At 37.5% G+C, this 20,828-nt stretch overlaps 1 protein-coding gene across 1 annotated transcript in view; it reads left to right on the top strand.

The window, feature by feature from the left end:
- The first annotated feature begins 5,260 nt into the window (after window positions 1-5,260).
- The window catches only part of LOC113523102 (glutamate receptor-interacting protein 2), a 465,085-nt gene continuing 449,517 nt past the window's right edge, over window positions 5,261-20,828 (top strand). Inside the window, exon 1 of the mRNA XM_052894828.1 lies at window positions 5,261-5,333. The gene's annotated coding sequence lies outside the window, so the exon portion shown is untranslated. The remainder of the gene's footprint in view (window positions 5,334-20,828) is intronic.

Below are 20,828 nucleotides of genomic sequence, written 5' to 3'. Positions count from 1 at the left end.
TAAAATAAAAATAAAATTAAATAGTATGTTAAAAAATGAATCAATAACAATACATTAGATTCAGTTCAATGTCAGTAGTCTATAATTTGTCTCTTATAATCTTAATACAAGCAGTAATGTTGTCACTATATACATGTATATAGTGACAACGTTACATATAGATGAGTAGATTTTTAACTTAACAAATAATTTTGAAATTTAGTTTGCACGTACTATGTGGAATCGAAAAGGACATAGGCTACTTTTTACTTCGGTCAACAAACAAATCCTGAGTTTGGGGTTTTTAATTTTATAATCAATAATTGTCGCAATATTATTTTATTACTCATAAAAACTGATTTCAATTTTATTATAGAAGTTAGTATAGAATAAATATATACATACAAAATTCTACCGTAGAATTTAAATGCTCTTTTTTAAATAGATTATAACAAGTCAAACCAAGGAAGCCAAAACAACAATAGATCTGTAAATGTAAGGGAGAGAGGCAAAGTGAAAACGCAAATTCCACTCAAGTTCAAGTAAATCCATCATTGGTTATCTTAAGGCGAAATTACTTTGTGAATAATGGAGTTTTGGAGCGATCTTGGTGTTGGTACAAATGGCCTGCAGGTCGGGGGTGCATTTGTTTATTAATTCCTTATAGACTAGCGACGTCCGATGCTGCCGGGGCCTGAAGATATAATACCAATTCCTTCGACATTTTACCGACTGTTTTGACTTATTTTGTCTTTGCTGTAAGGTAAAAGTAGTTTTAAACAGGAGAAGATTCTCAATTTCTCTATATTTATTTTTATCTATCTTCGATATACGGTTTTCGGGTATTCTGAATTGATTTTGATACAGATATCAATCTACAAGCATTCTTTCTGCAACCGCGAGGGTTTTTATATTGCTCTCATTTTAATATGGTCTCGATATCAATATATATATATATTTGAACCGATTTTGATCCCAATAATTGATGGAATTTACTCCCAAATTACTTTTGTCTTTCAAATCAAATAGGTGAATAAGAACTATGTAACTTCTATGTTATATAATTTTTATTTACTTATGTAAATTCTTACACTACAAAAGTAGAACTTTATTTATATAAAGTCACTCGCTGTAAGTTTTAAGTGCTTTGTGCAGATTTACAGTGCATAGCACCTCTAACGATCGATATAGAAGCGTACAGATATTGCAGTTTATCTAGCAATATATTTGGTTGAAACATTTTAGTGGTACTTGTAGGATCTGTTCATAGAAGTATAAAAGTGATCGATACAGCCCGAAGGATATGCAAGCTGAAGTAGTGATGGGCCGGTCAAAAAGATCGAAGTACTGACAACAAATGTTAAAAAGTTTTTGAGTGTCGATTCTGAACAAACATAGTGTGGGATGAATCTCAAGTAGATGAAAGGACAATCTCGAATATGTTGCAATGAGGTAATAGGTAGTTCAGGACTAATAGATAGATTTCCATGGAGGAGGTTTATGTTCAGCAGTGGACAGTTAACAGCAAAAATGATGACAATTGATGATTGGAAGCAAGATCTTCACAAAAAGTACGAGTATATTCACAGTACTTAAAGAATAGTCTCCATACTGAGGAGATAAAGAAAATTGCTGGTAGAAATATATTAAAATTCTTGTCACAAACATAAGCAGTGAAACCTAATACCAAGCAAAATGAAAGGTAAACCTTAAAAGTCACACTTCATATACTGTGTATGTGTCTGTGTGTGTGTTTACAGATTATACCGAAAATATCGTAGAACTAGCCAACTATTTTGTTTTTTGAAGGGCATGTTATTCCATTTTTTAGTAATCCAGAGGAAGATTTTGTACAAAAGTCATTTGCTTGGGCATCTTAGTTCCATTGATGTTTTAACCGTGAAGCAATTATGTTTGCATAGCTGTTCGTTTTGAATGATGGCATATGGCAGTGAATTTATTGGGTACAAAGAAATAACACCTGAGTCCTCAGGAATGGCAACGCATAGGCGTATCATGGGCGAGACAGTATACTCTGTTATGTCCATAATACTGCTCATTTCTATAGGCGATGGGTACTTTCCATCAGGTGGGTCGTCAGCTTGCTTGCCATTCTAAGTGGCATAAAAAATCCAGGTCAGAGACATTCATGTGTAACAAAAGTGACTTATTTTACCATATTTTTTGTGGCTCACCATCAGAGGGCAACAACCTTAAAAGAATACAACATTGTATTAATATTATATTAATATTACATTATTAGTTAGCTAGCAACTCTGAAAATAAAAAGGATTAACGGCCTTTATAACTTTTATTGAATAGGAACAATAAGTTTCCTACAAAAGACTTTCCGAGTTAAAGTAAAAATATAGAGAAAGCAGTACATTGCCTTTAATAGTTGAAAGTTCAAACTCTTGCCAGTGCAAGAGTTGCATTTTTATGGTTTGTATCAGGCTAGTTGAATTTTTCCCATTTATTTTATAGTTGTTGAAACTTTTAAGCGCCGTGTTCATCTTTAACGTCAAAGTCGTTTTTGTCTACAACCACTTCAACTAACTTTAGAAAATTCATTTATTAGACATTCAATGAGTATATCCAATAAATAAATAGCCCTGGACATTTTTATTCCAAAACTAAGCAAAGTTTTAAATAAATTTATTTGCAAACCATCGTATCAGCTGTTACCTGTCCACTGTTGAACATATGCCTCCTCCATGGACAGCCATAAGGAACGAGAAGTGACGTTGTATTTGCAAATCTCCATACTCTCTACCCAATTATCTCTGGGGAAAACTTTGACAGGAATCATTCGGAATGATGCCCGTGACCACCTGGTTGCGGGCATCATTTCGAACAGTTCAATCCCATCAGAAGTAAATGTAGTAAATGCATATAGACTAGTACGTCAGAAGTGTTTCTTACTTCTCTCGAGATCTCGAGATCTATATTCAGCGGATACAAAAGATTACTTCTATAAATTTATCTACACTTAACCAAACGGACGAATCGTGCTAAACTCTTAATCATCAGCTTAAGTGAATGTGTACATATAATTCAAACACTTCCTTACACCAAAGATATCTATTATAAGCCCCAATGGCTTGCGGTGGACAAGACGAATGTCCGAGTCTGTCAATATCACAGCGTCGATAGATGGGGATACTGTCGAGTCTGTTGTCCTAATGGGATGAAATTAGGGAACGGTCTGTTTTTTAGATATGCTATCGATGGAAACAAATTTTAGAAACTTTATAGGTAATTCGGACTGGATAATTGGAGATATTTTTTGCAATAATTTATTTCAATGTTAGACGATGAAGTTTTATCGAATATTAAAAAACAAAAAGATTTAAAATACAAAACTCAGTGTGTACAAAAAAAAATTAAAACTTGACCAATTTATATAAATGGAATATTTCAATTTATTAGTAATTTCATATAGAGAGTACCTCTGTTTCATTTAATTGTATTGAAACAGTTTATAGCTATTGGTTTAATATTTTATGTTACAGCAGTGCAGTTATTATAGTCGTTATTTTCTTCAATGTGAATGTGAGTTTGTTTGTTGTACCACCTAACAGCTTAACCAGGGAAGGGATCGTTAGTAACGCGGACTACTAGTCCAAGTGCTAGCAATATACCCTATCAGGTCGACCTCCACGTGGTCCCCCCTGGAAATATTTCTTCATCATTATAGTCATCAATCTCTGACTATTATTTAGAGTTGCACGTACGCTAATTGTAGCGGAATTAAACAAAATAATTCTAATTAACTAACCAGTATATTCCGAAAGTTGCGGAAGTCCGCGAAATAACATTTATTTCAATAAAAATATTTTTCCCGGAAACATGTAACACGAAAATTTTGAAGCTCTTTGAACACGGCACGTTCTCTAGAACTAGTAAGTGAAGTTCAAAAATTTTAATCGATTTTTTACCTATATTTCTTTGAGTACAAGGTTCAGTTTCGCTCGCACCGTTCTATAGGGATTCGAATGACTCCGATTTTAATATCTGTATTCGTGTGAAGTCCAAAAATTTTAATCGATTTTTTACTCATATTTCTTTGAGTACAAGGTTCAGTTTCGCTCGCACAGTTCTATGGGGATTCGCATGACTTCGATTTTTATAACTGTACTCGTTATTCGCATATACTCGAATACGTGTGTATTACTTACAGGTAAAATCAACATCATTCATCAATCAGTCAATAACATTATAGAAATAAGGAAGTCGTGTAAGCCTGTGATAAGCTTGTGTTTCTTATTCATCAATGTTTTACCCTAGTATAGCCAAGTCGACACGAGGCTCATCCTCCGTGCCTCCACTCGTACATGGAGAATAAATATACTGAATAGAAGTGACACTCATATCCTTTTTTCTGTAGATAGATATATAATTTATTTGCATTAGTTAGATTACAGAAATAACTACAGATATTGTACGATATGTATATTATAAATTATTATTTTAAAATTCTCATCTCCCCTTTTAAGGAGAGGAGATGGTAAACTAACCCCCGGCAGAAACACAGTCGGTCGGGGTTCAGGGCCCCAGGGAGAGAAACCGGCGTACAATGCGGGCAGAATCTAAGAGCACCGCTTTCTGCATCTTTCCCGAAATTGAGCCGCCTCGGAATCCCAACCGTCGGAGATGTTGTTCCAGACTGGTTGGGATAAGACCGTTCACCGACAAAACGATTGGAATGATTTCGGTAGACGCCACCCCCCACATTTCGGTCACCTCGTGAGCCAGGTCGAGATATTTTCTCTTTTTCTCAGTTTCGGCTTTCACGAGGTTCTCGTCATGCAGTGTGGTGACATCCACCAAAAACACCCTCGAAAGTGCCCGATCCATCACCACGATATCAGGTTTGTTCGCAAGAACGGTCCTGTCCGTGATGACGGATTGGTCCCAGTAGAGCCTGACGCTTATTATTATTTTTTAAATTTCACTAAAATTCTCATCTCCCCTCTTAAGGAGAGGAGATGGCAACTAACCCCCGGCAGAAGCACAGTCGGCCGGGGTTCAGGGCCCCAGGGAGAGAAACCGGCGTACAATGCGGGCAGAATCTAAGAGCACCGCTTTCTGCATCTTTCCCGGGAGTGAGCCGCCTCGGAATCCCAACCGTCTGAGATGTTGTTCCAGACTGGTTGGGATAAGACCGTTCACCGACATAACGATTGGGATGATTTCAGTAGATGTCACCCCCCACATTTCGGTCACCTCGTGAGCCAGGTCGAGATATTTTCTCTTCTTCTCGGTTTCGGCTTTCACGAGGTTCTCGTCATGCGGTATGGTGACATCCACCAAAAACACCCTCGAGAGTGCCCGATCCATCACCACGATATCAGGTTTGTTCGCAAGAACAGTCCTGTCCGTGATGATGGATCGGTCCCAGTAGAGCCTTACGCTGTCGCTTTCGAGGACCGGCTGGGGCTCGTACTTATAGTACGGCAACCTCTCATTCGCGAGGCCGTACTTCAGAGCTAGCTCTTGATGGAGTATTTTGGCTACCTGGTTGTGTCTGTGCAAGTACTCAGTGTTGGCAAGAGCTGAACAACCCGAAAGCACATGTCTGAGTGACTCTCCGGGATGGCGACATGCCCGACAGATGTCCTCAGTGCCATCCTTCAGAATGTGCTTTCGGTAATTGTTCGTCTTAACCACCTGATCCTGTATTGCACAGACAAAACCCTCGGTCTCTCCGAAGAGATCACCGAACTGTAGCCAGTGCACGGAGGTCTTCGTGTTTACGTACGGCCCGTGAAGGGCTTTGAAGAACCTTCCGTGCAACTCCTTCTCTTTCCATACGGCCTCCCGCTGAGAGGTACCCAAAACTTCGGGTTTTCGCCAGTCCTCTTTAGCCAGAGAAAGAGGGGTGAATCCTTTGTCACATTCTATGACCTCTCTATGCAAACCCTCGTCTATTTTCTCCAGAAAATATGTCCTGAGGCTGTCAACCTCGCGGTTGTGCATGGTCTTAACACTTAACAAGCCTCGACCACCAGCCTTCCGCGGGATATACAGCCTCATGACTGACGATTTCGGGTGATGCATTCTATGGAGGGTCATAGTTGTGCGGACTTTCCGATCCAGGGCTTCGAGATCGGTTTGAGACCATCTGAGCACGCCAAAAGTGTAAAGGAGTACGGGTATGACCCAGCCGTTATAAGCTCGGATTTTATTGGCGCCCGACAAAGAACTTTTCAGTACTCTTGTAAGGCGCGCAAAAAATTCCTCGCGGACTGACTGTTTCATATCCGTCTCCTTCACACCGATGTTTTGTGACATGCCCAGATACCGGTATGTTTCAGCCTCGGAGAGGGTTTTAATATTAGAGGGATCTGTGGCGATCCCTTCAGTTTGAGTGACCCGTCCCCTCTGCATATGGAGGACCGCGCACTTGTCTATTCCGAGCGCCATCCTAATAGAGCTGCTATAATCGTTTACGATATTTAGCAGCTCCGTCAGGCGTTCGACGCTCGGAGCTAGCAGTTTCAAGTCATCCATGTACAGAAGGTGAGACACTCGTGTACCTCCTCTCCGATACTGAAATCCAGTCCCCGAATTCTCCAGTAAAGTACTGAGTGGATTCAGGGACAGGCAAAACCAAAGTGGACTCAAACAATCGCCCTGGAATATTCCCCTCTTTATCTCTATCCGGTCAGCGGTATCCGTCAATCGCTCGCCCTGGATAGTCAGGATCGTCGTCCACTGCCCCATGCATGCCTCCAAGAACACTCGAACTGTACCGTCGATCTTGTACAGCTCGAGTATCCTCCGGAGCCATGAATGGGGCACGGAATCGAACGCCTTTTTATAATCTATCCAGGCGGCGGAGAAATTCCGACGGTTCCGCTTGACCACGTGGCCAGCGACAGCATCAATGAGGAGCAGCTCCTTCGATCCGCGGCTACCGCCCCTGCATCCGTTCTGAGCGCTAGATAGGATCTTATTCTCGTACACATGACGAGAGATCTTAGCGCTCAGAACGGATGTTAACGTCTTATATATTGTCGTAAGACAAGTGATGGGGCGATATTTAGATGGATCCGCGGTATCGTCCGTCTTAGGAGCTAAATAAGTGATCCCGGTTGTAAGGAAGTTCGGGAGCGTCCTGTTTTCGAGGGCACTCTGGAATTGCACGGCTAAGGTCGCATGGCTGGCCGAGAACGCCTTTAACCAGTAGTGCTGCAATCCGTCGATCCCCGGACTTTTCCAGTTCGGAGCCCGACGGATCGCGGCAACCACGTCTTCCTCCGTAATGGCAATGGCGTTCATCGGCGTTATTCGAGCACATGCTTCCTCAACATCGTGCATCCATGCGCCCTCCTCATGTTCCACAGGTACAGACCACAGCTGTCTCCAGAAGGCGACGAAATTGGCTGTTTCGGGTCTTTGTCCTGTGGGCTGTAGTTTTGGGCGCTCCAAGTTCCTATAAAACTTCCGTTGATCACTCATAAAGAGGCGATTCTGTTGATACCTCTCAACCCTCTCAGAGTACCGTCGGAGTCGCTTCCCCCATGCAGCGATCTTCTGCTTCAGTTCATCTATGCGCTCCGTAAGTTTGTGCCCGAAGTCCGGCTGGAACAGACGTACACCTGTCCCAGCAAAGGCCTCTTTTATGGAGCGCATAATTCTCGGGCGTGTGTTGCCCTCCCTGAAGCAGAGCAGTCTACCAATGAGAACTCTGGCCTGGGCGATCCGTCGTTCAATCCTTCTTTTCCAGGCTGGTTTCATATTATCCCTTTGGATATTACGTCCAGCCCGGGGCATTTTTGCGCCGGTATATCGGCATACTGCCAACGCAGCGCCAAACAGGATTGAACTCGTCTCTCCTAGGTCACCGCTGCCCTCAAGGTACTGAGGCAGCAGTCCATTTGTGGCCTCAATGGCATCCCGCGTCGCCACATTTAGATATATCCGGGGAAGCTTCGGTCTCTCTTCGAGGGGAGTTCTTCGGATCTCTAGAATCGCCTCGTCTAGTATGCTCCTCATATGCTCTATATCCTGGGAAGTTGTTCCGTCCGCATCCGCTTCTGAAAGCGTTTCGGCAACCACCTCTACGCTAGGTAGCACGTCTGAGATGGGTTGCTCTACGGTCGCGGAGTTTGCTTCTGGAACAACTTCACTTCGCAATCGTTCGAGTTCGGTCGCGCTAAACATACCAGAGCGCTGTATGTACCGAACTCTGTCGGCTAGGTTCTGTTCCGAGACGGTTAGATCCGGTAAAAGACGCAGAAACTCGCGGTGCATTACTGCCCGGTATCCTGTTCTGCCTGTTTCTGTCCCTGTAGCCCTGAAGAACGCACGCATGAGGTCCTCATTCATGGCTCTTGTCCACCTCATGCGACGTGTACCACCAGTGGCGGGCACCGATTGCTGGGCCTGTGACGGCCCTGCCGGCGCCAAGCCAGCTGATGTCGATGGCGAGGGGTCGGACCGGCCAGGTGGTGGGGCCGGTCGGCTGGCTCGCATTCTGCCGCGCCTACCGCCAGTTGTAGACGCGCCCCGGCGACCCCCGGGCAGCGACCCTATACTGTCTCCATTATAATTATTCACCATCTTTATTTTTGCCATTGCCCCTTTAGCCGCGTAGGTTTTATTTATACGCGTGACCGCCTTCCACGTGAGCTAGATGGTGAGCTCGGACGCGGGGTTGGACTTTGGAAGGCTTATTATTATTATATTATTAGTATTATCAATGCAAGAGCGTTACGACCGCTCATTTACTAACATAGGTTAAGTAATTTATAACTAACAAAATGGGCCTTATGTAGTCTGATTAAATAAATATTATTATACACAAAAAATAAATGGATACATACATACTCGTATATGTATATACAAAAAAAGGAAAATACATAAAAGAAGTAACATAATTTTTCATTTCGTGAGTGTGCCACAGTAACACAAAATTTTGATACAGCTAAGTTTTTTGCTTTGCCCTCAAAAGAGCAAAACACTGGTATTTTGTTGTAAATTGTAATTCGCTTTTAGCTAAAAGCAATTCAATACAGCAAATAACATTCCGAACCCAATAGTAAAATCATAAAAGATTACGATTTAAAGCTTGTAAACAAGTTTATTTTTGTTATACTCGTACAACTTAAAATGACAAACAAGCTGACGCTCCACCTGATGGAAAGTGGTAACTATCGCCTATAGACATGAGCAGTACTATGGACTTAACAGAGTATACTGTTTTCTTCCATGATAACCCCATGCATTGCTAGTTCTGAGGACAGTCCTTTGTACCCTGTAAAGTCAAACTAAAACACAGCCATGCAAAAATAACTGCCTCACGGTAGAAATACAAAAGGTACAGAGGTGGCCAAACAAACGACTTTTGTACAAAATCTCCTTTTGGTAAAAAATAAAGACGTGTTTGAATCAAGATGATTTTAAATCCGAATTGAATTCATGTCGTGTCGATTCTACCCGATAATTTACTCTTTGCCTCTACATCGTACTTCCACACCGTGATTAGAGGGTGGCCGACATGGCGTTTGATTGATGAGTGAGCGAATGTCACTCGATCGGAACAAATGACAGCCCAATCGAATGATCGATAATGTCGCCTCTAGACCACTATGCATATGTAGTAATGCTAATGTTGAATGTACAAAATGTAATTGTAATGGGTACAGTGTATTACATAGTATTTGTTTAATGTATAATTAATTAATTTTATTTAACTTTGTACAGTCATAATAATGATATGTATGACGAAATTTTGATGTACATGCAAACTTATGTTTGATTTTCAAACACAGATATCATTATTTATCCATACCTAGGTATGTTTGAAGAACTATCAAACAAATAGTTTCTGCTTCGCTCAACTAATGAGTATGTCATTTCAGACAGTATTAATTAATAATATTACCAATTTGAATAAAAAAATAATAATAAAATGCAATAACGAATGATAAATTGTTTCAATTAATAGATGCAATACATTTTAAAATATTAGAATTTAGAACGCAAAATTCAGTATCACAAATAGCGTGCATTGCATTTGATGTCGTCACTGCGTCTAATGGGGGATCCTACACTGCTCGTACGGAGTCGTTACTCAAGAATCTTTCTTCCCCATCGGTTGTCAGTTCTTCGAGCTATGTGATTAGCTCATTGCCAATTTAGTTTGCTTATGCTTCGGGCTAGACGGTAATTTTAGTTCTTTTGTCGACACCTTCATTTTGGATTTTGTCACGCAAAGAAACTCCGAGCATAGCCCTGTCTATAGTTAGTTGAGTATTTTGAAGCTATTGCATATGGGCAACCGTGTAGGATGAGAATAAATCGTATACACTACACTGTTAGTGCCTTGACTGGTTTGGATCGTTTCCTAACCGCATAAAGCGATGACCGCGCCGTTTATGTGCGCCACTTTTACAGCGCGAATAAAAATAATGCTCCGTATATGTCAAGTGCCGCCATAACCGTTAACTTAACGACGATAAATATTCAAGAAGGGGAATAACTTAGCTGAATTTCTACAGGACGTGATTCTTTGTCCGAAATATTTAATATTCGCGGACTCCAATCTGGGTTAATCATATTATCTTTACTTGCTGGATCTTTGTTATCTTCAGGCTCGTGATGAATAGATGAACAATGAATAAAACGCGTGAGGAATGCTTAAAATAAAGCTATGTATAAGAGTTTGTAAGATTTAGTCTTCTTTTCATTTAAAAGTTTTCTCTTGTCGGTGCAACTAATTCATGCATTTTCTTCCAGCCAGCTTTATTCCAAGCCATATTTTAAATAAAAAACTGTGAAAGCAGTTCATCATCGTCTTCATCATCATAACCTTTGAGCTCAATCGTTAGTTTATTGGTATTTGTAGTATTTGGTATTGATAGTAATATATATATATATATATATATATATATATATATATATTTAAATTTGTATTATGATTCAATTGCCAATCCGTCTGGCAACCGTAGCAACTATTGGCAAATCCCCTACGTGGAAGCTTATGTACAGTAGTGGACAATTAAAGGCTGATCATCATGAATTACATTTCTTTTTTGGCAAAGATTGACTTAGAGAGAATGCTATGTAGCATTAAGTTCGTGTTTTATACTAATAACTAAATAAATAGTTAGTTTATCTTAATTTAAATTATTTTTCCTTCAGTATCATGCCGTAGTTAGTAGTTACAACGTTTATACGTCATCTGTAACATGGATTTCATATAATAAACACTTACTTTAAGTCGATAAAGTAAAATTGATGTCCATCTTTATTGGATATCCGAACGTGATTTATTTATTACGGATCGCGTCACTTCGTGATATCGATATGGAAAATTGTATCACACGCCCAGTGATTATTGCGTACTGTCAAATACATACACAGTAGTGCGTGATGGAAAACATGATCGATAAACTATTACGATCTATTCGGTAAAACTTACTGAAAACATGTCCTAGTTTAGTTGAATTTATCTTGTTTTATGCAGCTTAGAATGGCAAACAAGCTGACGGCCCACCTGCTGGAAAGGGGTAATCGTCGCCTATAGACATGAGCAGTACCATGGATACAACATAGTATACTATTTCGCCCATGATATTTCGCAAGCGTTGCCATTCCCTCAGGTGTTATTCCTCTGTATCCTGTAAATTCACTGCCACATACATATTGTATAAATACTCTCTTTTTTATATACATATACCACGAATGTGGCAAATAAATATACATCCCGTCTGATGGTAAACGGTTACCATCGCCTATGAACGTCTGCAACACTAAGGATGTCACGTGTGCGTTGCCGATCCTAAAGAAACCTTAATATATCCTTTTTAAAGAGCCTTATGAAAAACCTCTACAGGGAGCTCATTCTACAACCTGAGCGTTCGCGGGAGAAAATTCCTTTGAAACCGCACTGTACGTGACCATTTAGGTTCAAGAGCGTGTCTCTAAATGGAATTAATAATAAATAGAAACATTCAATCATACATATCTGTCACGCCCGTCTCCCATTGTGGTAGACAGAAACAATGGAATGACAAATACTTCGATTCAAATAGACCTTTCTCGCTTCTTTTTGAATATGATTTGTAGTACTATTGGACATTACTTTTTTGCTTGTTTACATTTTCATTAAATTCTATTAAAATGGACTATACTATTATTCGTGTGAATCATCACCATCGGATGAAGAATTAGATTTAATACAAAAAACGATATTTTGTTTTCTAACTTTATGGAATGTAATTTTTTATATCATCATCATGTCAGCCCTTGACCGTTTACTGCTGAATATAAGCCTCCTCTTGGGAGATTTTGCCAGTAGTTGCCATGCTTGGCGGGCGGATTGGCAACCACAGTTAGGAATTAGAGATGTTTGAAGAGAAACGCTGCTGTCCATCCCTCACCTTTCTTTAGTCGCTTCTTATGACATCTACGGAGAAAAAGAAGTGTCCTATTTTATGCCGGGACCATACCACCATTTTCAATACTAATTTCAACAATGAAAAAAATAAAAGTTTATTACGTTTCATGTTAATAAACAATATGTACCCGTGTGATCTCGGAATAGAATGGAACCACCCTTTCCTTTCCTGTAGTTGTCGTAAGAGACGACTAACGGAACTTAATAGTCGAGGCATGGGCAGCAACGTCCCTCTTAAAATACCTCTGTCCCATTCGTGTTTCAACCGTGAAGCAGTTGTGTTTGCATGGCTGTGTTTCGGTTTGAAGAGTGGGATATGGCGTGAATTTACTGGGTACAGAGGAATAACACCTGAGTCCTCAGGAATGGCAACGCGTGGGGGGTATCATGGGCGAAACAGTATACTCTGTTATGTCCATGGTACTACTCATGTCTGTAGGCGACAGTTACCACTTTCCATCAGGTGGACCATTAGCTTGTTTGCTTAACTTTAAGTTGTATAAAAAAAAACTACCAAATACTAACTGCGGTTGCAACTACTGGCAAAACTCCCTTTAGACGGACATCTATGTTCAGCAATGGATAGTTAAAGGTTGATATTATGATTATATACATATATATCACATATATCATATATTTATGTTAATATGGAAAATAATATAGATTTAAATAGAACACAAACAACTGTGATATTGTTATTTTATTATCAACACGTATAGTGGATAAGAAAAAATAAATACCTACAATCCCTAACACAAATATTTCTCTTGTAAATAAAAATATCTCGCCCTTAGATCAAACCCCATACTTTAAGATAGAGAGTGCTCACTGTGGGAAGGGTCACAAGTATTATATCAAGAAAATTTTATGTATCGTATTCTGATGTTATACTTATTCACTACACTCGTAGCGGAGGGCTTGCTTCCCCTTGTAAAATCATCACCCCATGGACAAATATCAATCATAAAAATACACTAATGAGGCAGTTGTTACAGAGTATACGCTATAAAATTCACCGAAATAATGTGTATTTATTTCTGTTTTGCACTACTGTTTCTCTCTCACTTACTACTTTCTGTGTTGTGTCTTTCTTTTAAAACTATATAAACTATGAAATAATATTATAGATCTAGTAAATACTACACGAAGCACCCAGGCATGGTGAGTTTCAGCGCAAATGGGTTTATGTTTATAAATTGGCATCGATATACGAAAAGCAACTTACGGGAGATCCGCTACGTATATCAAGTAGAGATAGCAAAATGAACCAGCAATATGCTCTTGCATATTTGTTTTTAAAAAGAACTGTTATACAATGAATTACTACGAAATAATCAGGTAACTTTCCAAAGGAGACTGTATGGAGTTGGACTTGGTTGAGATTTAGTGCCTCTTCCTCACGTCACCAGCTGTAATTAGTAATCAAAATTAATATTAGCGTGCCTGCGTAGCAATAATTAAATAGTAGTCTAACCTAATTAATTGTTCTCCAACTTTTTCATCGAGATGCATACCGTCTACACCCATCATTTCAAACCAATCCATTGTACTAGTCACTTATTTTCTTCCTACACTTCGTATATCCAATCACCCGTATTAAATAGCAAGTACGGAATTAGTAAACCAAATGTCGTTAAAAAGAGATGCTGTCCATACCTTTTCCTAGAGACTAAAGTATAGGATTCTTTAAATACACCCTGTATTAAGGTTTCATCAGGATCGGTAACGCGCAACTGACATCCCTATTTTTGCAGGCGTCTGTAGATGTTTGTACGATTGTTTATGCCTTCGTCGTATAAAAAAAATCTATAGACAATGGTTACAAGTTTTGTCAAGCGAACTGTCAGTAAATTTGTCATATTGCATAAAAAATCATATTATGTAAAATACTGTGTTTGCTTTCGCTGCTGACGCTACAGCCAACCTTAATGATTGGCTACGTTCAAGTTCCACGCCACTGGCTTCAACTTGTATCGTATATCCGTCAGTTGGTGTCCATCACAAATAATGAGGAAATAAGTAATATAGCGATTATTAGGTATATTGTAAAAATTAATATCAATACATATATTTCTTTATGATACATAGATTTAATGGGAAGTAGCTACTATCGTCTTTAAACATAAATAGTACCATGAAAATCGTAATATGATGCTCACGGTTGCTATTCCCGAGGACTATGGTGTTATTTCTTCATACCCTGAAAATTTTCACTGCCTGCCTTAGAGAAAATGGAAAGAAAATGTAATGAAATAAATTACAAAGAACTAACGATTAGCGCTTGAATAAAAACCTAAGCGCTACAGTATTGTGCTTTGTGGTAAGTAAAAAGTGTAAGAATCATTAATCTTAGAACACATTCCGCTCCTTTTATAATATCGAACTACTTGAGTACCTGTAAAGCTACAGTTTGACTTTATGGTACAAAGCGATTTTTGTCAGGTATTTATGAGCATTCATAAATTTAGTTTACCGAATTGTGTCAACATCGCAATTATCTGGCAATTAAAAAAAAAGTCAATTTAACAATTTTTAATGTTTCTAAAATGCAGTGCTCTGACAGAAGAACTAAAACGTTAATCATGGAATACGTTGCATATAATAAGTTCATTAAATTAACGATCATTTCGGTCCAGGTAAGAACAAATGATTTAAAAGCGTTTATACCACAAAATAATTACTATATCTAATATCTGTAATTCATACTGAAGTTAAGAATAAAACCGTAGAAATATAATGAACCATTGACTGTTATATAAATACCAAATAATAGGTAGATAGAATATTATGAATGATGTATAAAAATGTTGCATGCCAAATTGGCTGAATGTGCAAACAATTTTTTATTGTTAATTCTGTCCCATTATGTATCACATTCACAGCAAATAAATCATCATCATCATCAGCAAATAAATATTTCTCAAACATGCTTGGAAATGTGAGCATTATTTTGACAGTCTTCTTCGAGATAAATCAAAATTGCCGTACTGGCCAGATACATGCGGGCAGTGGCCGGCAAAAGTTGTATGAAAATCCATATCTGTCGTGTTTTGCAGCCAGATAAATTACTATGTAAACTCATATCTGTCCTATAATTTAAAAATGGAATGATCTTTTACTTCGAAACATGGCTACCAAGGAGGTAGCTAACAAAAGGTTTTATTTAAATTTCGAACTGGCTTGCAAATAGAAAGCTGTTTATTGAAAAAAAAACAAAGGAACATTATGGCGCGTGAAAAATTATTATTGTTCGTTATTCGTCATTGAACTTAAAAAGTAAAATTGTGTTTTTGATTTTCGCGCATTGTTTGAGAAAAGTACTATACAAACCTTGGCCACAACTAGGCATTGATGGACTCACGTATGTGTGCTTCGGCTACGCCTCGGCCTACATTTGCAAGTTCGTCGCATCAATGCCTCAGTTGCTGGCCGCTGCAGTAATGTACTATAATTTCATAATTTAATTTGATTTCATTTAGTTTAATTTCATTGTAATGTAATGTTGGAATTCCTGTTAATTTAAAAAAATATATACAATTTAATAATATATTATATTTCTGATTGATTAATTAAAAGGTGTTGTGATAGCGAACTATAACATTTACTATAGAATATATAACATACAAATGTACTTCTAATAATACACATATGTTCAAGAAAGTCACATTATGGGGGAAAAGTAGTTAGTAATATTATAGCAAAACAACGTTTAATTGGCTGGTAATTTCTAACATGGACAAAATTTTGCAGGTATCATCGAAAATATCCTTACATCAAATTTAATCCAAATAAGACAAAAAAATATTGGTTTCAACATAATGTCAAGGCACTTTCTTCCATGCACAACCACTCTTTGGAATCAACTTCCAGCAGCAGTATTTCCGAACCGATACGACAACATAACCTTCAAGAAAAGAGTATATTCCTTTTTAAAAGGCCGGCAGCACACCTGCAATGCCGTTGGTGTTGTGGGTGATCTTGGGCGGCGGTAGACACTTACCATCAGGTGAGCCGCATGCTCGTTTGCCCCCTGTGTTGTAAAAAGAAAAAGTATATCAGCCATTATTTGTCCACTATTGAACACAGATCTCCTTCATAGACTGTCATAATGAACAGTTTGGAGCCACCTGCACCCATTGCTTCCCTACAATACATTTGAGGCCGTCACTCCAACTAATAGCGGGTCGTCCTAAATTGCGTTTTTCCATACGGAATTGTCATTCAAGTAACCTTTCTATCGACTGTTAGTTCTTCGAGCTATGTGATCAAATGTTTTATTTTTTAGGTTACAACATATTTTTTTATGAATATGTCGAGGTGAAATTATTTCCCTATGTAATACATAAATGGCGATAAAGAAGTAAATAAAACTGTTCACAAATATTTTATAAATGTTAGCTAGAAAGTTTTGGTAGTTAAACGTAGAAAAGCTTTCCGCTGGCATTCGAACCGAATCTCGGCTACGGCCTCCTGTCGAAGTGTCGATACCGGCCGACGGATTCGAGTGGTCTCTTGATAACTCCACAACAAGAAGCTAATTTAAACTTAGATTACAATCGACACTAGTTATGGTCTGTGATAATTCTGTTATTGAACTAGGAAGTACCATTGACTTTGTACTCCTAGATCTATTATGCACTACTGGTAATCGTATGGCTTGAGTTGGTTTTTGGAAGTTTTGTTTAACTTACAATTATATTATTTATTTTGCTTTAATTTTAACGATCTGGTACTTAACTACTACAGTTTGTATTTACACAAATTCACTTATTGTGAATGTATATGATACATAAATTGAATGTATGTGATAAATAATTGTAATTGTTATATAATGTAGACTTAAAATCATTTTAACATTTGCGTACCTCTGCGGGGTGCTGCATGTTATGTGCCTGTATATGTATGTAGCTTCTTATTTTACCATGTAGCAAGCGAATAAATATGATTTGATTTGATTTAAATTAACACTTATAAAATTCTGTTTTTTTTTTTTCTCATAGAAAAGCAACTTTTCAGCCGTTCTTCTTAACTTGAATTTCAAATGGGTGGTAGAATTATAAAAAATGAATACTTGAATGAAAATATTTTTCTTTCTTTCTTTCCAGTATCGTAAGATGAATTAAAACTAAATGCTTCCGAGTTCTTTTGCTAATCTTTAACAAAATGGCCGCCACAATGCTATATATTTTGTCAAACTTATTAGTCATCATCTTCCTACTTTTGTCCCATTTATATAAATTTTGGAGTCCGTGTAATATGTTTTTTTTATTCTATATTACTCAAAGTTTGGGGGTTCTATGTTATTTAGTTAAAATAACTAAAATATAATATATGTTTAAGTTGCAGCCAATAATTAACACTATCTGAATTATTTTCATGAGATAAAAATTAAAATCATTGTGGATATTTTATTGGTCACCTCTAATAAATAAATATAGTAAAATAAAATTATGGTAAATGCTTCTAAAAAAGTGGATCAAGTTTTACATACAATTTTGCCTGACAAATAGTTATGAGTAATTCCTTTATAACTTCTATATTTATTATGTCTTATCAGTTTTGACTTTTTTAATGCGCAAAAGCTCATTTTATTTATTAAATAATTAAATATAGATATAAATCAAGGTATATTATGCTCGCAAATATATGGGACACAAATAAAAAAAACTAGTCAGCTAATTATAAAGACAAAAAGATGACCCATTCTTCAGGCTCGATGCTCTATCTTTTATACGTATATCTATTAACGTATTAATAGATATACGTATCCTATCCACCCTTTAAACCGAAACATACACACAGGGGGAAAGGGATTGTTAGTAATGGAGACTGAGAATCCCATTGCTAGCAATATACCCAACCAGGTCGACCTCCTCGCGGTTCCCCCTGGAAACTATCATGGTTAATTCCTGATGAATTCATCATGATGGGCTAACTGGCCTGTTTTCATTCTCATCTATCACCCTTCACTGGTGCTCCGCCAGCGTATCCCGTTAGCGCAGGCGGGGTTACCATACCATTTTCACCCATCAAAAAAACACACACACCCACAGCCACGCGCGTCAAACACGAGTGAGTCAGAGGTACGTGTGTTGACGTGTTTCAGATGAAAACTTGATTGCCGCAGCTGCATGTAAAAGAAATGTAATAGAAAAAGCCAAATATAGAAAATGTATATTTATTATTCAGAAAAAAACACTGAAAGGTTGCTACAGAACTGAACACTTTCATCTCCATCCGAAAAGAGGAGCCTACGCACGAATAAAACATGGTACACCGTGTTAAATGAATGTCGGCTCACCACATAGAATATGTATGAGTGATACATTGAACGTCATATAAAAAACATACAGATAATTTGTGCCCTGTCATACATCGCGTGATTTGCCACGGATATCATAACGGTCGGTCGCTTCTGATCAATATTGACCGTACGGTTTATTGAGACCACGAACACTGCGGAGTTGTGTTATTTTATGTACGTATTTTACAAAGTTTTTAGTTCTCAAATGACAATAAATGCAGTTTGATAATTTAAAATATATTACAAATATTTTGAGATTTTGTTATACAAAAAACAGACTGACTGTAGCAAATCGGTTATTTTATTTTAAAAAGCAAGCTACTGAACTGATTTTGATAAAATTTCTATAAGAGCGATCTGAAAATGTATCTATTGTTTAAGAAAAAAAAAAGAATTCTATATCATTTTAAAATTGACGAACATATGAGGTATTAAACATAAAAAATACCGATTTAAAAACCTTCTCTTTTTCGAAATCGGTTAAAAAAGAGTCATTTGTATTATTTGAAATCTGAGGTATTGTAATTCTTTAATATATTTTTTTAATGTCATTGATAGGTATGTTGTATAAACCAACGATACTAAAAATATACCTATATACTAATCTTTATTCCTTTACTAATCCAATAACAGGGTACAGAGGAATAACACCTGAGTCCTCGGGAATGGCAACGCATGGGGGGTGTCATGATTGAAACAGTATACTCTCTTATGTCCATGGCACTGCTCATGTTTATAGGCGACGGTTACCACTTTCCTTACTACTTACTTTATTAATTATATATTCTAGTATTGTTCTCTCTGTCTACTCTGCACAATATATTCATTTCAAATTAATATAAGAAAACCATTTTGCAAATTACAGAAATAAACTGGAATAATACATACATACATACATACATATCTGTCACGCCTGTCTCCCATTAGGGTAGGCAGAAACAATGAAATGCCAAATGCTTCGATTCAAACAAACCTCTTTCGCTTCTTCCACATTCATCAATCTTTTCATACACGCTCGCCGGTTACGGGTACTTTTAATTTGGCCCTTCTTCAGCACGTCGCCTATTTGGTCAAATATAGGTATGCGATATTAGTTGAAAAAATTAATAAATAAAGAGATTCTTTTTTACAAGAAAAAATATAAATTATAATTTTATTAAAAAGACCACCCTTTTCTTTCCCGTGGGTGATGTAAGAGGTGACTAAAGAAACTTAATGGTCAAGGAAAGGGCAGAAGTGTCTCTATTAAAACATAAACAAAATGTAACTGCGTTTGCCAACATGCCTGCCAAGAATGGCAACTACGGGCTAAATTCTTCTTATAGAGTAAGCCTATTTTCTGCAGTGAACAGGTAACGGCTGATATAATAGTAAAACAATAATTAAAATTTGCACAAAATTTTAAATCCGCATACTTTACCGCAGTTTTTCTCAATAATTATATTATGTATATAATAGTAAAATATGTATATATATAAAAATGGTATATGAAGACCCTTAGATTATATAGATAGAGTGTCTCCATACAATCGCTCCGAGAAAAAAAGGATCAACTTTTTCATACAATTTTGCGTGATAAATAGTTATGAGTGTTTCCTTTATAACTTCTATATTTAGTTTGTTTTATAATTTTTGGGCCTTTTTAATGCGTAAAAACGCATTTTATTAAATAAATAACTAAATATAAATACGCCAAGATACATTATGTGCGTAAACATATGGAACAGTGATGAAAAAACAAGTCTGCTGATTTGACAATTAGCTGACAAAAAGTTGATCTGTTTTTGAGACTCGATGCTCTATGAATCTATCTATATAATCTAAGAAAGAAAACTTATTATACTCTATTTGGCTTCTTCAGATTCAGCTACACTCACGTGATACCCCTGTGTTGCAGGCGTCCATAGGCTACAGTGACCGTTTATTTATTATCAGACGGATTGTATACTGGTGGCTGTGGGCTGTATTTTTATTGTACAAAAAAAAAAATATAAATACATACATAGATACAGAACAACTAGGTACCGTGAGTCAAAAATCTGCTATCGATGGTGTCAAATAAAACAACCACAATTCAGTAGGAATGATAGAAAAGTTTGATTAATTCTCTGTAAGGGCAGATCATCAAAACACAGG

The sequence above is a fragment of the Galleria mellonella genome, unplaced genomic scaffold, assembly GCF_026898425.1.
Source record: "Galleria mellonella isolate WM207_F2 unplaced genomic scaffold, CSIRO_AGI_GalMel_v1 utg117, whole genome shotgun sequence".
Lineage (NCBI taxonomy): Eukaryota > Metazoa > Arthropoda > Insecta > Lepidoptera > Pyralidae > Galleria > Galleria mellonella.
Note: the sequence above shows the minus strand (reverse complement) of the source record. Positions and strands in the feature narration are given on the sequence as shown.